We start from the raw sequence: 11,464 nt of genomic DNA on the forward strand, positions 1-11,464 counted from the left end.
AACACCATTGAACAAACCAATGTCTCCTTGAACTCTGAATATGTTGCTTCGAACTCAGTTGCTTCTGATCAACCTGCTGTTAAGAAATACAGGCCTCCAAAACAAGCAAAATCGACGGCTTGCTGTAAGTGTGCATGTGGGAACAACCAGAGACAAGGCAAGGATACGCCACCAGGGGCAGGAAGAAACAACTTCACAGTGAAGAAAAAGACTTGTTTTCACTATGGAACACCTGGTCACATTGCCCGAAACTGTCCAAATCGCGCATACGTTCCCTACTACGCACAAGTGTGGCAGAACGCGCCAAGAGGGAGATTTTCCAAAAGAAACCCCTCAAGGTCACGTTCAGACAATGGCGATTGGAATGCCCAGAAGGCCAAGAATCAAACCCACAAGGCCAAGAATCCGAATCCCAAGGGCAAGAAGGGAATGTCGGCCAAGAAGCCTAATCCAAGAGATGCTCTAGTGAAACAAAGACCGGTTAGGTCAAAGTCATCTCAACGGCCGACATCAAGATCAAAAGCAAGTACTGAGCCACCCATCAGATCGAAAAAGAAATGGGTTAAACCCAACTACAAATGGGTTCCAAAGGCTCACTCTCCCAAATCTTCTAACGATTCTAATATTTCTACATCTTCTGTTTGTGATAAGCAGGACATGTCATGGGAGAGAGTACTATGCAAGGATGACAAAGGTCAACCCAGTTTCAAAATGGATTGGGTTCCAAAGACCAACTGATCCCGCTCTGTGTCGGAGCAGCTATCGAGGCATATCATCAGACTTCGTTTTGTTGATAGTGGCTGCTCCTGGCACATGATTGGGGACATCTCTTAACTGTACAACACTCATAACTTTGTTTGAGAGTATGTGTCCTTTATGGGAGAAAGGAAGGAAGGAGAGGATCACATGGGGTTTGTGCTTAACGAAGTGAAGAATTTTCGGATCTAATCTGAGATTATGCGTGTTGTTCTCAGACCTTCTGGATGCGAATTGAATCGGTGAATTACGGTTTGAGTTTTCTTATCTATACTCCTGAGTTTATCTTAATCTAATTCGTTTTAAAGACAATCTTTTATAGTTTTTCGTTAGTAGGTATTGTTTGGGAAGTGATATGAAGTCTAATGCTAAAGGGTAATATGCAATTCGTGTAATGCACTAAAGCCGAATTGTCTAGACTTTGTATTCAATGTGCTGGTAGGCACAAAGGATTCAAATGGACTAGACATTGATTGACCATGAAAGGACTAGACAATATAGACTTAGATAGTTTCATTTGGACTGACCATACGACGCTCGGGTAGATTGAGCAGTGAGATAAACATGGGAACCTGCGAGATACACTAAAAGTTAATTATCTAGAACTGTGGCTCAACATTTCCTTGATGTATGGACTCATGTCCTTAATTCCGGTATTGATAGGGCAACTGGGGGGTTCTGATAAAGTAGGTCTGTAGGAAATTATTTTCTTGCTTTCTATCTGTCAGTCATATGTTGCTTCCTTTGCGTGATTGGAACATATCCGACCTGGATTGCAACATATGCAACTCTAATTCTACGCACCTCCTTATCTATGAAATTCTTTCTATTTGTTAGCCATATGCTGTCCCCTCTGCGTGATCGGAAGATCCGACCTGGGACACAGCATATGCAACATTCTACCTCTCAATCCCTCTATCTATGTTAGTCATATGTTGTTCCCTCTGTGTGATTGGAAGACATCCGACCTGGGATACAACATATGCACTTCTATGTCTGACTTCTTTCTTAATGATTGAATACTCACCTAAAGTAAGGAGTTCTTTGGAAGTTCTTGATTACCGGGGTATATCGGGAAGTGGGAAACACGTTCTAGTACAACTAAAATTGAACCATTTAATAGGTTGTGTGTAGATCTTGCTGCTTAATTTAAGTGGACAACAATATCCTTGGTCGTCGCCAGCTAAATGTCCATTTAGGAATATATATCACAATGACTTGTCACCTATAATATGTCCAAATTGTCAACATCGTTTGTGTTTAAGTGGACCACAATACCGGTGATTGACCAGATCTAGACATGCAGGCGTGTGCTGATAAACGATATTGGATTGCTTGACAACTTTGATCCCAAATATTTTTGTTTTTGTTAAATTTGTTCATAGTTTTCCTCTATGCACAAATTTAGGGGGAGAATTAAAATCAAAAATTAAAAAAAAAATAAAATTAAAAAATAAAATTAAAAAAAATTAAAAAAATCAGAAAAATTGAAAATGCAAACAAAAATCAGAAAATCAGAAAATCAAAAATCCAAAAATATTTTTTGTGTGCTAATTTTTATTTTAGTTTTGTTTTGTCTTGAAAAGTGATTTCAGGCGTAGATGAGACTCGTGGAGACTGTATCGAGATTTTTGAGCCAAAGCTTCATCCGTGATCATCGAAGAATTCTCATTCGAAGGAGCAAGAAATGAAGATTATTCTTTCGACATTCAATCCTTCAACCCCAGAAGCAAGGTGAAGCTGACTTCAAGATTATGTGACGGATTGCATTGAAGCCTCCTCAATCAGCTTGCTGCTATCTTGTACCTGCTGAAGTGATCTAGAAGATTATTTCTCTCCGTTGTTCTCTCTGAAGATTCTCAAGCTGAAAGTGCTATATTTCAAGAATCTTTTCATCAAGCCTCCTCACCCAATGTGCGTTCAGAGTCAAATCTTGAAGAAATGCCCAACTGCTCAAGATGAAGTCATTCATGGAAGATTCATATGTTCATCCTAATGCTGTGAAGAAATCGAAGATAAACGCTGAAGCCAATCTCCAACTGAAGATTAACAAGAAAAGTCAGCTACTTTTTAGGGGGAGTTTGTTGGGTCAATTAGAAAAGAAAGCTATAAACCAAGGGGGAGATTGTTGGGTCTATAAATATGGTTTATACTTTGCTTTTCTAAGCATTTATTGTATTTATTATTTGGGTCGAAAATAATATTAGATTATTTGTAGCTTGGACCGAAAACCCATGTGTTTTCGGTCTAGCATTAGGTTTGGGCCTTGAGTTTGTAACCCATATATATATATATATATATATATATATATATATATATATATATATATATATATAGAAGTAAGGGGTGAGGAGGGGGTGTGGTCTAGAGGAGAGTTATTGGAGAGGAGCATGTTGTAGAGAGAGAAACAAGAGAGAAGAAGAGTGTGTGAGAGAGAATCTAAAGTGTATGGAGTATCACTCATATCTTTGAATACATCATAGATTCATCTTCTTCTTCTCCTTCTCTTCTATTTTGATCTGACATCATCCAATTGATTGGGATTCCGCACCATCAATTGGATCTGATTGATACACAAGCAGATTTGGGGACTTACAAACACATTGTAAACAACCAAACAACCACCAACTTGTTCAAAAACCACAAAACAAACCTAAGAAAACCATAAAAATTGCCTAAAAACTAAAAAAAAATGCAAACACTAAAACGAAAAGAAAATGCAAACCAAACTCGGGTTGCCTCCCGAGAAGCGCTTCTTTTTCATGGAGTCGTGAGCTGGACTCCGTGCCTCCTACGTTGACTCGTCAGAAGAGTCCACCATCAGGATCTTCTGCTCCTTGAAACGCCTCTTGTAAGCTTGCACTCGACGAATATACGCCTTTTTAGAATTCTCCTTTTTAGCCTTGACTTCGTTTCCATCGAGCTTGCGTTTGATCCCTTGAGTCTTCAATTTTTCATCATTTTTAAGCTTCATAATATCCTCCTCCTCCTTTACCACTGGGCTAGTCACCTTTGATGTAACCTCCTCTTCATCACTAGACATGTCATCACTTTCCTTACTCACCCAAGATGTTGGTGTTTTATAAGCAAACACCTCAAATACAAGTGGAACAGAAGCTCTTGGCTTGGTGCGCTTGACTTGATGAATTGTTTTAATTTCTTCTTCCATAAGTTTCTTCAATTCTGCAAGCTCATTGTCATCTTCAATATTGAACACTTCATCTTGAACATCATATCCTTGGAAACCATCTTGTAGTACAAAAGTTTCTTCTTCATCACCAACCCTCAACGCGAGCTTGGATTCTCGAATATCGACAAGAGCCCTAGCAGTATTTAGTAAAGGGCGACCAAGAATGATGGGGATATTCACATCCTCTTTCATGTCAATCACTACAAAGTCAACTGGGAAAACGAATTTCCCAATTTTTACAAGGATGCCTTCTACTATCCCTCTTGGGTGAGTCACTGAACGGTTTGCCATGTGGATTGTCATCTTCGTAGCCTTCATCTTCTGAATATTTAATTTTTGATAGAATGAAAATGGCATCAAATTTATGCTAGCCCCAGAATCGGCTAAAGCATGTCTTCAAATTATTACCAAACTCACACGGAAGAGTGAGGCGTCCAGGATCTCCCATCTTTTTAGGTATCTCTCCCAATACAGCCCTTGAGCTTTGTTCACTTAGAATGACCTTGGAATTCTTCCTTAATTCTTGACGAGTGTCTATTAAGTCTTGGAGCAACTTCGCGTATTCTGGAATTTTCGAAAGTGAATCAATGAAAGGAGTATTAATAGTAATACCCTATATTTGTTGAATAAACTCCAGATGTTCCCTTTCCAGTGGGCTAAGATGTGCTCGAAACGGGAATGGAAAAGGCGGTTTATAAGCTGGAACAGATACGATTTTATTATGTTCAGACCGAGCCCACGTCGTGAGCATATCGAGCTCATGACGTGAATCTGGCGTTTCAGCAGCTTCTTCGTTTTTGAGCTTGGACTTCTTTGGCTTCGGTTCAGATGGCTTTGGTTCCATTTCTAATGCTTCCAGGAACTCATAAATCGCCTCTTTTTCAGTATCAATGGCCATGACGTGAGATTGGGTCTTCTTTTCAGGAATTTGTGGAAACAATCTCTCATTCACCAAAGTTGTAAGTTGGCCAAGTTGGGTTTCAAGGTTATGGATGGAGGCTTGCTGATTCTTCAATGATGCTTGCTGGTCTATCATCATGGCCTGACGATTCTTCATCATTGTCCTTTGATCTTGAAGTGCTGCCTCAACATCATCATGCCTTTTACCAGAAACTTCCATGAAACGAATTAACATGGACTCCAAACCAGTTTTCTTCTCAGCTGGTGCCTGCTCCTTTTGATAGAAACCCCGACCAGTCTGTCTGAATTTCTCATCCTTCTGTTTCTTGTACTCGTCATATGGCAGCCACTCCTTCTTTGGTTTCCTCCAATCTTCATCATACTTGTCCCCACTTGAATAACAAACTTGAGCTTTTTTATTTCCAAAATCATCCAAATTACAATCTTTTGTCAAATGTGGCCCACTACACCTTTCGCAACCAACTCGAATCGCACGAATTGATTGGTCCATTTGGGTCAATCTCCTATCCATGTTATTAAGCATTGCCATCACAGCAGCCATCTCTTCAGTTTGTGTACCTCCACTGCCTTTTATTCCATCACGCCCTGGGTTATGATACTCACGAGAGTGCTTTGAAAATTCTTCAATTAGCTCCTTGGCCTGATTTGGGTTCTTCTTCGTTAGTGGTCCTTGCGAATCAAGGAGTTGTCTAGTCATGACATTCACCCCATCATAGAATATCGACATCTCTTGCTGAATATTAAGGTCGTGTTGAGGACAATTCCTTAACAACCCCTTGTAGCGCTCCCATGCCTCGTATAATGACTCCCCCGGATTTTGCTCAAAGTTGGCAATCGCCTTCTTGAGTTTAGAGATTTTGGAGGGTGGGCAAAACTGATCTAGAAATTTCTCACGCAATTGGGCCCATGTAGTGATTGTACCAGATGGAAGTGCCTTCAACCAGTCTTTTGCAGCTCCCTTTAGAGTGACTGGTAGCATCCTTAGCAAAGCTGTCTCCCTTGGGATATTAGGAGTATTAAAATAATCCGCAATATCATTGACCTCGTCTAAATGTTTGAAAGCATCCTCATGATCCTTCCCATAGAATGGAATATCCTTAAGTGCAGTAAGGATGTGTCCCTTTAACTCGAATGTGGCATTGGCAGGAATCGTAGGATGTACTAAACCCGGCCCCACATCATCTCGAATGCGCTTCTTGTAGTCCCCCATGGCCATCTCATCAATGTTCGCCATTTCGTTCTCCGGCTCGTTCTCGGGTTCACTCGTATAAAGCCCAAATTATGTTTCAGATTCGTACTCGGGCTCGTGTGAATTAGGAAATTGATCGAAGACTTCAAACTTGCTCTTTGAGGCTGAACTCGATTCTCCCGTTTTCTTTCCTGACTTCCTTGAAAAGGCTGATTTCAGTTCTTGTAAAGGCGACTTCTTATTATTCTTTTTGTGCAGCGTAGACTCCGGATCTTCAAGCGGTGGCACCAAAGGTGTGTTGGATCCTCTGGTCATCAACTCCTGCAAAACAGACAAAATAAAAACGTAAAATTGAACAAAAACCAAATAAAAATTTCCTACAGACTAGCCACCACGACGTGGTATAGTCTACCACGTCGTGTTGTCGCAGAAAACTAACAGAAAAGAAAAACGAAAAAAAGGAGAAAATACTCAACTCACGTCGTGAGCTAGAGGTTCACGTCGTGAGTCAAGTACTGTAAAAAAAAACTAAACTGGAAAAGTAAATTTTTGCAGGTTTTACCCCACAAAAAGGATCGATTATTCTAAAGCAAATAAATAAACTATCAAATAAGCCGTTCCCCGGCAACGGCGCCAAAAACTTGATGCGTGCAATTAGCTACACCTAATTTTAATATTTATAACCTAACTACCTTAACTAACTAAATTGCACCTAGGCAGTGTACCTAGTCAAAATTATAGAATAGTTGGGTAAGTTGGGTGTCGATCACAGGGAACGGTATTGTCTAATTAATTTATCTACTACTAAATTAACCTAATTATTAACAAAGGAAGGGGTTTTATCTAATTTTGCAAGATTAGATGAACTTAATTCTTTAACAAAAAATCAATTAATAAACAAACACTTCTGTTAGTTTGAATCCACTTTCACTCAATGGGTTATAAATTAGCTATGACAATTACCGTTGGTTACCAATTAGGACAGTTTTAGCAATTTAGTTCTAAATCTACTAACTTTAATCAACTCATGTAAACCTATGTATGGTCACACAATAGTTAACACATAATCGATTATTAAATGAAATTGGAGCTATGTAAGATTGATTTGATAAACACACATTATGGTCATAATCATGAATTCTCTAGCACAACTTAATTTTAATAATTTAATTGCTTAACTAAGATTGGTTTGATCTTATCTCTAATAAACTAGTGTTCACTGAATTATTAGGTATTCAGATTCATGTAACTTCATATTCACTAACTACACAGAATAAGAATTCAAAGCAATCAATTATCAAACAAGCATGCTAGGTAAAATCAATCCAACACGAGCATATTACCAACAAGTAAGGTCAAATCTAATGCATTAAACCATGAGTTCCAGCTTCATCTAGCTAACAGAAGCTGCTAGATTTAGGTGGACATACTAGCAAATAAACAAACAAATTCCATAATCAAAAGCATGTTTAAATGTACCAATCTATAAATCAAATTATGAACTTCTTCTTCCTTGGTGTTGAAAACCAATTCCAAACTCTTCCTTCTTCTTAAAGTCGTCTCCAGGAATCCTCCAAGGCAGCAAAAAGTCCCCCAAGTCGTAATCATCAAGCGTTTATATACTTTTCCCGAAATCAGGTCACCACGTCGTGGTAGTCATGTTTATCCCGTATTCTCCAAGTCTTCGAAGCTGATCGGGATTCTTCAAGTCACCACGTCGTGGTGAGATTACCACGACGTGGAAGGTATATTTTTCTTCATTTTTTAGCTTTGGTTCAAACTTCCATTTTCCAACTTCTTTAATCCAACTTTCAGCTTCCTTTTTGCTCCAAGCATGTCTTTTAGTCCCTACAACATAATTCATAGCAAATTAAGTATCTTTTGTTCATATAAGGGCATAAAAGTAATAAAAATATTAATGTATGTTGTATAAATATGCACATATCAGCAGCGAATGAGGCAATATGGCTGAAGAACTTCATCGGAGACCTTGGAGTTGTACCAGCTATAAAGGAGCCTATGGAGATTTTCTGTGATAGCGAGAGTGCAGTTGCCTTAGCCAAGGAACCAAGGGATCATGGCAGATCCAGACACATTGACAGAAAATACCACTTCATAAGACATCGAATAGAAGAAGGACTCCTCGTGGAAAAGAGGGTATCGTCTGAGGAGAACCCAACAGATCCCCTCACGAAGGGACTGGGTAGGGTTAAGCATCTACAGCATGCGAGGCACATCGGGCTGAAGGACAATATTAGTTTTAACAATTGGATAGCTTTAGAAACTTGTAATTGTTGAAATGTAATTGACATTTGATGCTTAAATAAAAGGTGTTTTTTTATTTACTAGTATGGTATTGTCTTATGTCAATCATTTACTATTGTTTCACTTTGCATGTTTTGACTTCCAGAATAATTATATTATTCAAACTATCCACAGTCGATCATACGTTGGAAGTAGGTATTGAAGCAAGACTGTCATGAATTTGGCTTGTAGATTTGTCTGAATTGTATTAGACATAGCAAAGTTTGCTGCAACATTCATGAGTACTCATAAGGTCTGAGTATTGGATTAAACCCACGCTCACTTGTATCACTTCATGGAATTTATCTCGAGTGATCGTGAGACGATAATATCATATAAGTCTTCAAACCAAGAGATATAAGTTGTTGACTATGAGTTGGTTGTGCATTGATAGTACGAAACCGATTCGGTAACTTGATGCTATAAAACGTGCTATTGTGTACAATTTGATGAATAGTTAGTATAAGCATATGAGTCGAAGTTTATCTGTTCCTTTTATTCCTTGGAGGAATAAAAGCGATATATTGGGCCCCTCAATGATTTTGTTTTTAACTTATGTGTTGGGCCCAGTCAGAACTCAATTGATGTGTTCGATTAAGTTCTATGTTAAACAAATCGGAAATCGGGAAACAAACTGATGGACAATAAGTATGACGTTGTTCCATGTATTTGTCCGACTGATATCTTGAGAACAGAGGATTATATGATCACTTATCTAAAATGGAGCGTCTTAGTTCGACAAAGGCTTTTAAGAGCTACGATTGTTAGTCGGTGTTTTAAGTCGTACTTGCAGTTATAGTTATTAGACTTATCCAAATGGAAGACTGTTGGATTTAATGTCTAAGCCCATAACTATAATTGGTATGTACTTGACCCGAGAGTAGCATGGTCCATTTGTGTTGCATGGCACTGGAACAATTTGTAAGGATGGACTTTTGAGAAGAGGATATTTATGATCTATTAATATATTATAAGTTCTAATATATTAATATGAAATCATATTATTTAATTAGTATTGATCAAGAATTAATATGGAATTAATTTTGTGATCAAAAGAGACTAATTAAATATATGGGGATTGATTGTGTAAATCATTCATTCTTATAAAGTGGGCTTATGATCCATAGTTCTTTATGTTGGGCTAAACCCATGTGGTGACCCATGGATACTCCATGGAGGTTAAAACCCATGGAGCATAAGGAATGTGGAAAGTCATGCACATTAGGGTTTGCATGGTGTAACCCTAGTTGTGTCACACTATATAAGAAACCTCATGGCTACCAAAATCGGCACTTAAGTGAGATACAAGAGGGCTAGCCAATTTTTGTGTGTGCAAGACAATCTCTTCTCAAGTCCTCCATTGTTGGTGGTGTTGTGTGAATCATTTGAGGCATCACACTTGGGGTGCTAGGCTCTTAAACGCTTAAGGTTTCAAAGCTACAACAAAGGGAAGTCATCTAACTAGATTTTTGTAGTGTATATACTCCATGGTATGCTAGTTAGGATGATGCCTTGGAAAATTGAAAGTTTGCATGTATAATAGAGAAAACATAGATCCAAGGCATCTAGGGTTGCATGTACACCATAGGAGTGTTAGAATGCTCAAAACCCTTCACGATGTATTTTCATCGGCTACCCACATAAATCTTTTGGATATATTTTCTACAAACCTAGTGACAACATGGTCTTCATAGCGAGGAGAGGGGTTTTCCCCGAAAGGGAACTCATATGCTAAGAGGACAGTGGGAGGCAAATTGATCTTGAAGACCTTCAAGAATCAAGTGATAAAGGAACCTCAAACACTAGCCATCAACCCAAGGAGGAAACTCCTGTTGAACCAATTGACAAGTCCTTACCTCTAAGACGTTCCAGTAGAGTTAGTGTTCCACCTGTATTATATGGATTCCATATAACTGATGAGGGTGATACATTTATTAGTGATAGTACACTAATAAATATGGATGAACCTAACAACTACGAGGAAGCCATGGCAGGCCTGAAGTCTGAAAAATGGAAAGAGGTGATGGACAACGAGATTCAGTCCATGTATGACAATCAAGTTTGGAACTTGGTTGACAATGTACCAGGTCGTAAGATGGTCGGGTTCAAGTGGATCTTCATGAAGACGACCGACATGGATGGTAAAGTGCACACATTCAAGGCACGACTGGTTGCGAAGAGTTTCACTCAAACTCCGGGAGTTAACTATGACGAGACCTTCTCACTAGTGGCCAAGATCAAGTCTATAAGGGTTATGTTAGCCATAGCTGCATTTCATGATTATGAAATATGGCAGATGGACGTCAAAACCACTTTCCTTAATGGAAAATTGGTTGAGGATGTTTACATGAATCAGCCAGAGGGTTTTGTGGATGCAAAGTACCCGAATAGAGTGTGCAAGATTAAGAAATCCATCTATGCATTGAAACAAACATCTCACAGATGGAATCTTTGTTTCGATGAAAAAGTCAAAGAGTTTGGTTTTTCGAGAAGCGGGGATGAGTCCTGCATATATGTCAAAACTAGTGGGAGTATAATTAGCTTCTTGGTATTGTATGTGGATGACATACTACTCATAGGAAACATCGTTCCAACCTTGCAGGAGATTAAGTCCTGGCTTGGGAAGTGTTTCGCTATGAAGGACCTCGAAGAGGCTGCTTATATTCTAGGGATAAGGATATTGAGAAATAGGAGTAAGAGACTAATAGGACTTAGTCAAAATACTTACTTGGATAAAGTGCTGAAACGTTTTAGCATGGAGAAATCCAAGAAAAGGGAGTTACCAATCCAGAGAAATACCAAATTGAGTAAGACTCAAAGCCCGAGTAACGATGCTGAGATAGCGGAAATGAGTCGAGTACCATATGCTTTCACCGTTGGCTCGATCATGTATGTTATGACGTGTACTCGCCCTGATGTGGCTTTTACTTTGAGCATGGTCAGCCGATATCAAGGGAACCCTGGTAGAGCTCACTGGATAGCAGTAAAGAACATTCTTAAGTATCTACGAAGGACAAAGGACTGGGTCCTCGTACTTGGTGGAAGTGAAGACTTGAGAGTGATAGGGTATAGTGATGCTAGTTTTCAGACCGACATAGATAACT

At 39.0% G+C, this 11,464-nt stretch overlaps 1 non-coding gene across 1 annotated transcript; it reads left to right on the forward strand.

Annotated features, from left to right (window-relative positions):
• Nucleotides 1-5,610: 5,610 nt before the first annotated feature.
• Nucleotides 5,611-5,717, forward strand: LOC145110185 (small nucleolar RNA R71). The gene has a single exon (XR_013709565.1). It is a non-coding gene; the product is annotated as a small nucleolar RNA R71 (small nucleolar RNA).
• Nucleotides 5,718-11,464: the final 5,747 nt, after the last annotated feature.

The sequence above is a fragment of the Lactuca virosa genome, chromosome 4 (genome assembly GCF_052849685.1).
Source record: "Lactuca virosa cultivar CGN04683 chromosome 4, Lactuca_virosa_CGN04683_v6, whole genome shotgun sequence".
NCBI lineage: Eukaryota > Viridiplantae > Streptophyta > Magnoliopsida > Asterales > Asteraceae > Lactuca > Lactuca virosa.